Here is a 13,368-nt window from a genome sequence, read left to right as displayed (position 1 = left end):
GTAGAATATTTTATTTTCAATTCCTGGATAATTTACATGCCAAATTAATCAGAAAAGAAAAATGCACTTTGATTTCACAGACAGAGAGAACTGACTTAACTTGTAAATTTTAAGAAGTGTCCAGAAAGTTACACTGGTCACTCTCCAAATTACTACCTACCATAATAGACAATGGATAGATAAATAATAGCTCTTTTCATGTTAGAAGAACTTTATCTTATTCAGTTTATCACAAAATGTTTCTTAACGACTTAAAATAGATAATATTTAAATAATAGTGAATATATATAAAAAAGTAGATAATAGAGATAACACCTTTTCAAATAAATGATGACGAATTCTTTGAACACAGTATACATAGAGCCCAGACTATGAAATAAATATTAACTCTAACAATTTAAACACCATTATGAAGCATAAAATGGAATTAAGTATTATAATATTTTCATGCTAAAATTATATACAAAACAAAATTATACCATGACATAAGTTTATAGCCAATCTTGAATATAGATTAATATAATTATTAGAGCACGTGCATATGTCTGAATTAGACCTAGAGCTAATTCTTTTTAAGAACAGCACATAGTGATTTTGCGTATTGAAAATATATTTTTAAGTAAATATCTCTAAAAAATAATTGTACTTGAGTTCAGGAGCATTAAATTTAAATTATTTGAAAAGTTTATATCTTGCAAAAGTAAATCCTGTACTGCACTCCGGCTCCAAGTCGTATGGGGTAAGAGTGCTGACAATTCTAGGGGAACGAAATAAACTTAGGCGAAGATTGATTACAGCGTGAGCAAGATTTAAGGCACAGTCAGGTTAAGGTAAAAATGATTGCTGATTATGCATAAGTCTAACAGCATCTTAAGATTATCGATAAAATGTGTTAGGAAAGCAAGTTTTGGCTCAAGAATGACTAATATTTTTAGCTTTAGGAGCAAAGCTAACGTCTGAGTTAAAGAGACAGATTGTTGGTGCAGTTGTCAACAGAGTCATCCATCTGGAATTGTTTTTTCCTCGTTGTTTTTTGGTTTTTCTATTTAAAAAAGATTTTTCCTTTTGTTGAACAAAATGAAAAGTAACATGAAATTAACATGAACATGCTTCCAGATTGCTTTTTAGGCCTTAGAGTAGTGTCTGACATTTAAGCAAATTGTCTAATTAGTCTCTGTCCACATTCATCAACATGTGAAGCAGATTTTAAAGCTTTTTCATTCCTAATTTTAAAAATTGGTAAATTTTATTGTGTTTAATATTAAAAGAGTCATTTTTTAGTACATCATTCTTCATAAAATATTTGAGCTAATTATTTAAAAGAATAACTATATTTGTAAAAGAATAAATTAATGGGGCAGAGCTACCTTAAAGACTCAGAGCCTTAGATTTTTAAAAACGGTTATATTCTAAGCACAAAATATAAATAGAAGATGAAAACTTGTTTGATTTTTCAATACTTTGTCCCTACTTTATATAATAGTATATAATTCAACTCTATATTTAATCTCATGTCTTACGTATGAGCGCATAACACACTCATGCATACACACAAGATTTAAATGAAGAACTCTCTCCATAATGAAACTTTATGATATGGAATTCTTACACCTCCATGATATTTATCAATTTGGAGAATGTTAATTGAAATATATGCAGATTTTGAGTCATTCTTGTTGGAGATTAATCCAAAAAGGGGTTTAGAGGTTATGAAGACGAATGCAAAGTGAAAAACTCAGCCAGCCAAGAAGTTTCTGTAGGTTCATTTTCAAGGAATAAAAGAAAACTGATGTACAATAAAGCAAAGCCTTAAAGCTTCCCACTGTCAGAGCTACGAAGCTAGGGGGATGCGCCCAGCGGGGTCTCCTGCTGGGGGCTCATTTCCAATGTGGGTGGAATTAACATGGTTTGATTCTATGCTTTGGGAGGAAAACTAAAAGTATTTACCCAGCAATGTGGGAAGACTGAAACTTAATATATGACATATTTAAAGAAAGCCTTTTAGAAGGAGATCTGCGAATCCCAAGATGGAATGCAGATTGTGACAAAAGAATCTAACTGTATGACGAAGCAATTTCCCTGAAGGGAATGGGGAAGCAAGGTCCTTACCTGACTAACTTTGGACATAAGTGGAGCCTGTAAGACTAAAGGCAAAATAAAACTATAGACTGTACTATAGTCTCACAGGAACACAAATTAAAGATTCTGACATCACAATACGTATGTACTAGAACTGAACAATAAAGTAAATGGATGGCAGATGGTAGGAGCCAGTTTTCTCATTGTTAAAATGGGACGTTATAGACCAGCAAGGGGAAGAGGCTAGAATGATCTATGTGATTATGGCTTAGAGTTGGTGATATCAGCCTGAAGGCATGGTTAGTATAGTATAGATGTAGCTGGTAATATATAGGGATGTTTATAGGTATGTATATATACATAGGTTAGGATACACACGTGCATTTTTCTTCTCTGTGACCTCAGAGAGCCTAGAAGTAACCACAGTGTTAAAGAGCACTCCTAGCACCCAGATCTTGGTTTCTAATACCATTTTTCCAATAAAAGAAATCAAGTCTCCTTGGTAAAATGGCTGATTGCATGTTTGGGCAGGAGATAGACAAAATAAGCCTGAAGCATCTTGTAGTGCAGGAAAGTAAAGTCCCCAAAAAGAATCCCCTAAAACTAAAATAGGCCCCCACAATGATGGAGATATATCAAAGAGCACAAGAGCCAACTGAAAAAACTCCCAGTGTGAGTGACAAAATAAATAAAATAGTACTGGATTATAGTCCAAAGTCTAAAATAGATTTTCATTAGCCTATATTAATATGAATAAATATTTTAATAAATAAATGGGGAGAATATAAAAGTGTATTGTGCAGAAGAATTCCAAACAATTTATATAGATACTCCTCAAGGAGGTGGAACTTCATTATCCACTTCGCGAGCATGGGCTGCATATAGTGACATCCTTCCAAAGAGGTCAGTATGGAAAGGGTGAAAAAAGAGTAACTTTATAGTACCGAAACTGAAAAATGCCACCTCAACCAGGTGATCAAGGTTAACATCTGCTGTCGTAAGTCAGTTTGATAATAATATATCCTTAGCAGGATGTGATGACGGATGCACTTGACCTTTGTGCTTCTTGTCTAAGACACATAAACTCAGTCTAATCATTGCAAAAGCACCAGACAAATCTCAACTGAGCGATGGGCTACAAAATTTCTGAGCAGTACTCTTCAAAACTGTCAAGGTCATCAGTAACAAGGAATTTCTGAAAATTTATCAAAGCCATAAAGAGACATGATGAATAAATGTAACGTGGTATCCCAGATGAGGTACTGGACTAGAAAAAATAAAAAATAAAGAATTTGAATAAAGTATGGATTTTGATTAATCACAATGTATCAATATGGGGTCATTAATTGTGAGAAATATATCTTACATTGATGTATATATTATCATATATGCATATGATAATAACACAGGGAAACTGAGTGTGGGATATGTGGGAACTCTCTGAACTATCTTCAAAATTTTCCTATAAATCTAAAACTATTCTAAAAGGAAAAAGTTACTTAAATACTTTGGAGAGAGGTGGAGATGGAGAAGAATGGCTCTGAGTTTCTCAATATCATAAATATTATATCCAAGAGTCACTTATTGGGCAAGGCAATTCTAGCTATCTCCCCTCTTACCATTTATGCCGCTCCGATACTGTTCATGAACATAATGCACACACATATGCACACACACACATACACATCTCAGGTCCTGTTGCAAAGGCCATGGTAACTCTAAAATATTCATGACACCAGTTACTTGAAATTGAATTAAAACTCATCTCTCTACCACCAAACGCCACCCCGCCCCCCAAAAATGCAAAAAAAAGTCCTTTGTGACCAAGATGATAGCCTTTTGGATAGATCTCAGCATTAACTTTTTTTTTTTTTAAAGATTTTATTTTTTCCTTTTTCTCCCCAAAGCCCCCCGGTACATAGTTGTGTATTCTTCGTTGTGGGCTCTTCTAGTTGTGGCACGTGGGACGCTGCCTCAGCGTGGTCTGATGAGCAGTGCCATGTCTGCGCCCAGGATTCGAACTAATGAAACACTGGGCCGCCTGCAGCGGGGCTCGCGAACTTAACCACTCGGCCACGGGGCCAGCCCCATCAGCATTAACTTTTTAACTATAAAACTGTAAGTTTTTTCCTGCTAGAATGATGATTATTTTTTCTGTTTACTTTAAAAATGACCCCACAGTCAGCCCTGATGGCCTAGTAGTTAAAGTTTCGCATGCTCTGTTGTGGTGACCCAGTTCAGTTCCCAGGCTTGGAACCACACCACTTGTCTGTCAGTAGCCATGCTGTGGCAGCAGCTCACATAGAAGAACTAGAAGGACTTACAACCAGAATATTCAACTATGTACCAGGACTTTGAGGAGGAAAAATAAAAAAAAGAGAGGAAGATTGGCAACAGATGTTAGCTCAGGGCAAATCTTTCCCAGCAAAAATCAAAAACCAAAACAGAGAAAACTCTAATTTCTCCCTAATTATTTTTTTAAAAAGAAGATTGCAGAATAGAGAAAGAAGCATTGTGGGTATTATATTCTGTGAAGTCAAAGAAATTAAACAAGGGTGATATGTTCTAAAACATATGCAATAAAGAAGTAAAAGCTGAGTTTAGGTAGAGATGAGGGATTGGTGAGAGTCACATGGGTCTATAATAGATTCTAAGTAGGAACTAAGTTTATGTATGGAAGAATATGAAATAGTATGGAAACGTTGTTATTGGTATCATGCAGTCTTCCACTTGCAATGCTCAAATGGATGTGGAAAATATATTCCAGGCTTTTAGCAGAGGAGCAGAGGGCTTATTTCTACCTGTAGAAGAAGAAATATCCTTTGTGTCTGGTTGATGTTTTTTCCATCTGTCTGATTAGCCAATTCCAGACCTGTGAACAATGTGGAGACATTTATCCTCGCCAGATCTCATCCCACAACATATTTTTAAAGTATGTGGAACCTACTTAAGGGCAATTCATGCTTCTTGCTGCTAAAAAAAGTTATTTGCAAAGGTGACCAGGTAAGTCATATGGTAGAGAATTACGTAGTATATTTGAGCCAGGTAAATGACTATTTCTTTCCCTGGAACAAAATTATTAGTCTTCCTGTCAATGTAAATTTCTTTTCCAAAATCCTTATTTCATCTGGATTAGATTATAATTTATATTTGAAAATCATTATAAGCCAGTGGTAATACAGGGATAGCCAAAGAGTCAAACAACCATAAATAGGAGATTTTTCTCCATATTTTAAGATTTCAACTACTAAATCCTATCTTTATTTCTGCTAAACAAGTTCATGATCTCACATTAATGACTAGTTGGTGTGCATGAACCAATTTTGACATAGTTCCTTTTTTATTTCATTAATTAAAGTCATTTAAAAATTTTAATTAGAAAGTACACTTTATGGCCAGTAACAGAGGAAAGAAATACCACTTCGAGAGATTCTTTTCTACAGTGTTCCTACTGTGTCAGAAAATTACAGTATGTCCATCTTTTAATTTGGCTCAGTAATAATGGATTTCCACCTACACATATAATGTTTTCCCTATCTTTTAAAAGCTTGATGCTTCAGTGGAAATATGTGATATGCTGCTGTGATAGTGTTTTGCTATAAACTAGTATTAAATTGGTCCAGAGAAGCCAGGAAATGTTGGAACAGGAGGAGGCCAGGAAACTGTCCACAGTTGTATTGTAGTTAAGGTGGAGGTGCCATTGGGTGGTGTGTGTCAAGGTTTATCTTTAACTGCAGTTCCTGCCTAATTACTTTGTGAGATCTGTTTACTCTAGTTTTTCTTTCTGTCTGGGTAATTTAGTTTTCTATTCACTACTTGGAGAGCTAGATTGCTTTTTTTTTTTTTTAATTCAGTCTTTTCTTGAATTCCAGATCCTTAATTCTTCTTCACGGCATCTTAAAAGCAATGTCTTGTGAATTTATAAACTGAGAAACAGTAGAATGGGAGAGGGAGAAAGAGAACCAAGAAACATGTGAAAAATATTGTACCTCTTGAGTCAAAAATTGCAAAATTGAGATAGTATTCTCATTTTCTTAACCTGCCTATCAATTGGGGGAAGATATTAAACCCCTAAAACACTGAGTGTTAAGGAGGTTGCAAAATAATCAGTATCTTAAATATTTCTCACAGCAATGTGTTTGTTATACTCTTTGTAAGGGACTTTGGACAAAAATTGAAACCACTTTAATTATGCAAATCCTTTGAACCAGCAAATTTCCTTCTATTAATCTATCCCAAACAAAGATCCATAGATATGTTCAAAATTTTAACTGAACAGCTAAATACAAGAAATCCTTAATGTTTAAAATATTAGGTAATAGGATGGGATGAAAATATTAAAATGGTATAGAAAACCTTCAGTGATATGAAAATATATTAACTACAGTTTAAGAGAAATGTGTTCTGTACTGAAGTTTATATAGCATGCTCCTTTTTCCAGCTCAAAACATTTGTGAATATGTGTGTGTGTGTGTGTTTGCTATCTAGAATCACAGCACTGCCCTCTGTCTCCACTGTTCCCACCCTGGTCTGAGCCATTATCACCCCTCAATCTCCTAACTCGCCCTTAAATCCTCCTCCTTCAATCTATTCACAACACAACTCTCAGAGTAACCTCTCAAACTAAAATCCAGATGATCTCAAAATCTTGCAGCGCCTTCCCATTTTACTCAGAGTAAGGTTGAAGTCCTCCCAATTGCGGGAAAGGCCTTACATGGTTTATTTCCCAGGTATCACCTCTCCTATGTCGTCTCCTACCGTTTTCCTTCTCTCTCATTCCTCAAGTCACACGGGTCTCCTCACTCTTTTTTAAAACACCAATGCTCCCTACTGACAGTTTACTCTATTCTCTCAGCCTGTATCGTTTTCCCCAGATATCTAAATAGTCACTCTCTCACCACTTTCAAGTCTTTACTCAAATCTCACCTTCTTGGTCAAATGTATCTTCACTGCTAGTTAATTCTTCCACCACCCCTCACTCCTATCAGGACTGCCAACTCCTCTTTTCCTGCTTCCTTTGCACGTATCTCCTTTCAATGTATTCTCTGTTCACCTGCTTATTCGCAGCGTCCATCAGTTCTTTGTTTGTTATTTGTCACTCTGTTAGAGTTTAACTCCACAAAGGAGGGATCTTGTTTTGTTTGCTGTTGTGTCCCAAGCGGCCAGAAAGTGCTTGTTCCACTGTAGACGTTCAACAGAAATGTGTTGAATGAGTGTTATATCTGTACATGTGGGTGCACAAGCGTTACCGTTTCAACCAAAATGACGTTGGATAAATGTGGTTGTCTCAAGGTGACAAACTTACAGAATCTTGTAGTTGATTTGTAATAGTGTTTCCAAAATCTATACTATAAGCCTGCAATACTTATGTTACACTGAATAAATATTCAGTTCTAGGAAAGAAGAAAGGATGCAAGGAAGGAAGGAAGAATATGTTCTGTTTGATTTTTTCAATATTGGTATAAATTCAACCTTTTTTGTTAATTTTGTTTTTTATTTTCTCCCAAAGATTTGAGTAGTTGTAAAATAATAATAGGTATAACTACCAAAAATGTCCAAACAAGATAATATCAAGAGGACATATGCAATTCATCTTTTGTTATTAAGTTTTAGAAGGTTACCCATTATATTTTCCCTTTACCCAAATAATTTGGCTAATTACTTTTTTTTCTTATTATACTTTAATACTATCACTGCATACTTAATAATTTTGTTATAAACTGTCTGCTTTATCCCCAGATAAAATCTCTCTGGACTGAGATTTCTCAAAATTAGAAATATCGTTTCAGAGTTTAAGGTAATTCAAAACATAGTTTAATATTGTAGACTAGACATCTTTTATATTCTTAGAAAAAGACTAATTTTAAGTGGCTGCTTTCATACCATTTTATGATTAGCCTTTTATTTTCTTTAAAACCTCAAGAATGTTTGAGTATGTATTAAATCTGCAGGGGAGATATCAATTGCAGCTAATACTGTATATAATTATGCATATGTAAACTACTTCATAATGTATATTTTATGAATAAGGCATATTGATTTCAAATGCCTTCAAAATAATAAATATTTTGCCGTTGAGCTACAAAACCTTACTGAGGAATATGATTGTGTCTTTATGCTCTCCTACTCTAAATGACTAGACTATTTACCATAATGGGCTGTATTTGGAAAGAGGAAATGTTAATTGCTGGGGTTTACAAGACAAGGTGGGTAAAAGCATATGTTACAATCAGATCATTAGCAATAGATGAGAAGCAAAACAGAGATGCCCCAAATGCCCCCGGCCTGCTTTCTTTCATTGCACAAGTCAAACAAATAGAAGAAATAGGTGGAGTAAATGCGTTAACAACCACTGAACCAAAACTGTCTTTTCTCATTTGCAATGGACTGTTCATATTTCTTTTACATAAGATCCTATTTTTAATACAAATGTGCTTTTTAATGAAATTCTCTATTTTTACACTTAATGTAATTCGTTAACACCATCACTTTACCATAAACATGACCACACTTCTTTCATTACTGCCTTAGAATTAATATTTAGAAGCAGTGTTTCTCTTTTAAAAATCCACACATTTTATTCTTCATATATAACATCAGCATGCCTCCAGAAAAATTGTATTAATTTATAATTCTACCAGTAGTACATCAGATGGCTTGAATCCTCAAAGATAGACTGGATATTTTTAAATACTTTCTAAAGATAAAAATACCACATTTACTGTGCATTTCTACCTTTATTAGTAAATGTTACCATCTTCTCATATATTTAATGAGTAGTTATATTTATTTCATTTCACAGAGCTTTCGGTTTTTATCATGTGAGTAATCTGACCTCGCTGACATCTTTAGTAAGTCACGTCTACTGAGATACATGTGTGTGTGCACAGAGGAACCCACGACACAACCACAGGTTGGGTGTAGAACATTTCTGGCACCCCAGATGCTTCTTTTTGCTCCTTCCTACTTAATACCCAGAGGTTACCACTACTCTGATTTCTATCACCACCAACTACCTAATCTACTCTTGAACATGAAAAATGGGGCTATACTGCTTACTACATACTAATTTGTGTCTGAATTCTTTTGCTCAGCATAATTTTTATGAGATTCATTAGATGTTGGCTTTTTAAAAAGTTGCTCTAGGGTGTTCCATTTCAGTAATATCTCATAATTATTTATCTGTTGTTTTATCGGTTGTCATTTTGTATTTTTCTAGATTTTGTACAATATGAATAAAATTCTATGAATGTTTTGTTCATGTTATTTGGTTGATACACATCTAGGAGTGGAATTACTTGGTCATAAGGTAGCTATATGATCAGCTTTAGAAGACAATGCAATGAAATTTCTAATGGGTAATATTATGGACCTATGAATTATTTTTTTCAAAAAATAACATTTTGTCTTTGGTTTCTTGACATTTCATCTGCTTTCTATTTAATGATTTCCTTTATCTTGATTATTTCTTTCATTTAACTTTTGCTTTTAATTTACTAGGCTTTTCCTAATTTTTTGACATGAAAGTTTAAATCACTAATTTTTAAGTTTGCTTCTTTTTTTAACATGTACATTTTAAGTCATAAGTTTTCCTCTTAGCAATGCTTTAGGCTCATCATGTCACACTTTTATTGTTCATTTTCAAGCTGTGATTTCTTATTTTCCCAATAGATATTTAGAATTATATTAATGTAGGAAAAGCAAAATAGAGTTTTAAGTCTAAAAAGATATAATAGACAATATGAAATTTCAAAAATTTCAGAAATAATGTCTCCTTTGGCAGAAAGAAGTGAATTATCTGAGAAACAAATATCTGTGTCTTTGAGTCTACTCACTTTTACTTTAGGGGAAAAAAAAGCCATATTAGAGTAGAAATCAAGAATTAAGAAATTTGGGGGGCCAGACCCTTGGCCGACTGGTTAAGTTCACGTGCTCCACTTCAGTGGCCCAAGGTTTCGCTGGTTTGGATCCTGGGTGTGGACATGGCACCGCTCATCAGGCCATGCTGAGGCAGTGTCCCACATAGCACAACCAGAAGGACCTAGACAACTAGAATATATAACTATGTTCTGGGGGGATTTGGGGAGAAAAAGCAGGAAAAAAAGAGAAAAGTTTGGCAACAGTTGTTACCTCAGGTGCCAATCTTTCAAAAAATGAAGAAAGAAAAATTTGGGAGGAAAACACAGAATATTGGAAAAGTCTCATCATATTCAGGTGTGCTAAATATGTTTTGATAAAGCTGTGTGTGTCACACTTTGCGTGTGTCACAAAGTGCCATATACTTAACCAGCATAATCTCTCTTCATTTCAAAACATTTTATGAGATAGAATTATTAATTTTTTTTTGTACTGAAGAGAAATCAGAGATTCTATATTATCACCTAGTCCACAATTGGGAAATCTAGCATTTGATTTCAGGTCCTCTAAAGTTGAAGGCCAAAATCTTAACCAAGAAGCCATAGCCCATACCTGACCCATTACTGTCATCCCTTCCTCTGTAGGGGAAACTCCTTCTAGTCTAGTTCATGTTCGTAGTATTCCTAGAGCTTCCTCTGAACCAAAATACTCCTGAGGAGGAACAAATGACACTTGAAAAAGTACTTCTGATCCTGCTTTTTTAACAGGAGGCAAAGATCTAATTTAAAGCAATAAATTCTGCTGTAACTTGAGGCAAGAACAATTGGGTACAATAATCATTTTGTTAAGGAGATGCCTCCAGGATGCTGACGTTGTACTACAATGATGGGCACCTATTTCTTCTCATGTCTAGGGGCTATCTCTTCATAGTTATTCCCTTTATTCACGAATTCATATATTTTGAAAATTGGATATCATTTCCATTTCATTAATTTGTTATATAGCTTCATCCTTTTACACATACCTTATATTTGTAAAAATTTATATATGTAAATCAATAAAAATTATAGAGGGAAATGTGTTTGATTTTTGATATCACACACCAGGCTTTTGGAGGCTAATCCTACTAATACAATATTTAAGAATATGCAAATCTTTTCCACATTATACTGTTTTACCTCTTTTTCTAGTCTTTCCATGAAATTCATTAAGGATAATAATGAATAAAAAGTATGACATTTATAAATATGATAATCATTCAATGATATCTTATAAGTAGTAGAATCTAGGAAATGACCTAAAAAGCTGATGTACTTAATATTACTATTTGTAGCTTCAGGTACTTATTGAGGTGTTTAACCTTTAAGGGAGCACATCTGATCTCATACATATTCTGCTTCAAATTCTACTAGTTCATGTCAGACTTTTTTTTTGAATTGAATTAAATCTTCTGCAAGTTATGTTTTTGGAAATTATTATATAAACCTACTTATGCTAGTTTTACAGGAATGTTAATTTAAGGAAAAAATGAATGATTACCATTATTTAAAGAGTTACTTGAAATTGCGTGTTATAGAATTTCTTAGCAATGCAAATGAAAACTGTAAGTGGATAATCAAACAAGTATTTCCCGGAACGTTGGTGATGTGCAACTGCTAATACTGTTAACTTTGTGGTCTTGAAGAAACGCTGCTGCCTCCTGATGAGCCAGGTCATTTCTTCACGACTCAAACTCCTTCCTCCACAAAACTCAAGTTCAAAATCTTCTATCCCACATCTTAACCAATGAATAAATAGTGGGAAAATTTTGTCTATCAAGAATTCTAAGAAAGAATATCATTCAGACATCAGAAAGCTGAAGGACCTTCTGCTAGATAGGACCTAGAGAATAACAAACTAAAGGAAAGCATGTAGAATTCCCTGTTCTAAAATATGAACTATGTTGTTGAGAAATGGAGGAGATCTTAGTAAAACAAGGGCAATATAGCTCAAGCTACAATGATACAGGCTTAAAATAATGTTGAGATATACAGGGTAAAGAATTCTAATAAAATTTTGATGGAAATAATTGTTTTCTTTGGTAGCGTATCCTAGGAATTCATATGTCTGGAATGGTTTAAGGGTGGGAAATGAGGATGATATGTATGGAATGATAATATAGTTTATGGCAGAGTTGGTGCAGAGATAAACATGTAACTGATGCTCAATTTTTGAGACTGAAAATAGGATTATGAAAGATTTTTCTAGTTTTGCAAGCTACTAACTAGCAACTTAACTTATTAATAAGCAAATCTGGGGAACTTATACAAGAGGGTCCACCTAATATTTAGATAAAATACCTAAGCTGGGGGTCTCACGCTCTGCTTTGGCAGCCCAGGGTTTCTCTGGTTCAGATCCTGGCGCCATGCTGAGGCAGCGTCTCACATAGCACAACCTGAAGGACCTACAGGTAGAACATACAACTATGTACTGGGGGGCTTTGGGGAGAGGAAGAAGAAAAAAAAGAAGATTGGCAACAGATCCTAGCTCAGGTACCAATCTTTAAAAAAAAAAACAAAACCCTAAGCTAAAATTAGGAAGGAGGAAACTAGGATGTAAGAAAAGTTATCTATCATCTACTCCTGGATGGGGAAAAATATTTTTGTAAGAGGTAAGAGAACAAAGAAATAAAAACTGTAGACCTAGGTCACTTCTCAGCATGTTGAGAAGGAGAATTCACTGGATAAGAGGATAATGTGAGGGCAAAGAGATATCTGTTCTGTTCCTCTGGAGTATAACAATAGAAGTGGAGTCTGAGGGTCAGGCAGGGATGGGCTATATATATTGAGATGAGAGCTGATAGGCTTACCATATGCCAAGCACGGCAATATAATTTGATCCTGTGGGAAAAGTTGAGAATGGAACAACACTGGGCCTGCCAGCTTTTTGAAAGAGATGGCAAAATGTTAGCAATACTCATCCAGTGGAAGCTAAGGTGATTCTGAATCATTTAAAGTCTGCTACTGGGCACTGTCCGAGCAAAAATTTAACAAACATCAAGCACACCCCAAAAGAATTACAAAAGCTTATGCCTTAAGGACAATTGGTTTTAAAGTCTGATATTAGAAACCAGCCTGTGCATACCTAAGGACCAGCAAATGACCAGCCCTTTGAATGCCGATGTTAGAACTCCGTTGCATTTCCTTGGAAAGAGAAGCACAGCCAAGTGAACTACAGAAGAAAAAAAGAAAATATTTTTCTTTATTAAAACTACCTATTGAACTATTTAAAAAATGTTATTCTAAACTTTTAAACAGTTAGGAATAAAAATTCCCTCTCTGAACCCTCCCATATTATTGTTGAGATGTGGCTACTTACGAGAAAGAATATATTAACTTAGGGATAGATTAAACTTCTTTACATATTCCAAGTTGTGGTATGAAATACGTTTTT

At 34.5% G+C, this 13,368-nt stretch overlaps 2 long non-coding RNA genes across 2 annotated transcripts in view; one reads left to right on the top strand and one right to left on the bottom strand.

Annotated features, from left to right (window-relative positions):
* LOC138922151 (uncharacterized) overlaps positions 1–13,368 on the bottom strand; it is a 77,399-nt gene that overhangs the window by 47,566 nt on the left and 16,465 nt on the right. The window contains exon 3 of the long non-coding RNA XR_011435228.1: positions 13,060–13,146. This is a non-coding gene — a long non-coding RNA (uncharacterized lncRNA). The remainder of the gene's footprint in view (positions 1–13,059; positions 13,147–13,368) is intronic.
* The window catches only part of LOC138922152 (uncharacterized), a 54,892-nt gene that overhangs the window by 36,853 nt on the left and 4,671 nt on the right, over positions 1–13,368 (top strand). Inside the window, exon 3 of the long non-coding RNA XR_011435229.1 lies at positions 7,819–7,876. This is a non-coding gene — a long non-coding RNA (uncharacterized lncRNA). The remainder of the gene's footprint in view (positions 1–7,818; positions 7,877–13,368) is intronic.

Source organism: Equus caballus, unplaced genomic scaffold (assembly GCF_041296265.1).
Source record: "Equus caballus isolate H_3958 breed thoroughbred unplaced genomic scaffold, TB-T2T haplotype2-0000491, whole genome shotgun sequence".
NCBI lineage: Eukaryota > Metazoa > Chordata > Mammalia > Perissodactyla > Equidae > Equus > Equus caballus.
This window is presented reverse-complemented; position numbering and strand designations above follow the sequence as displayed.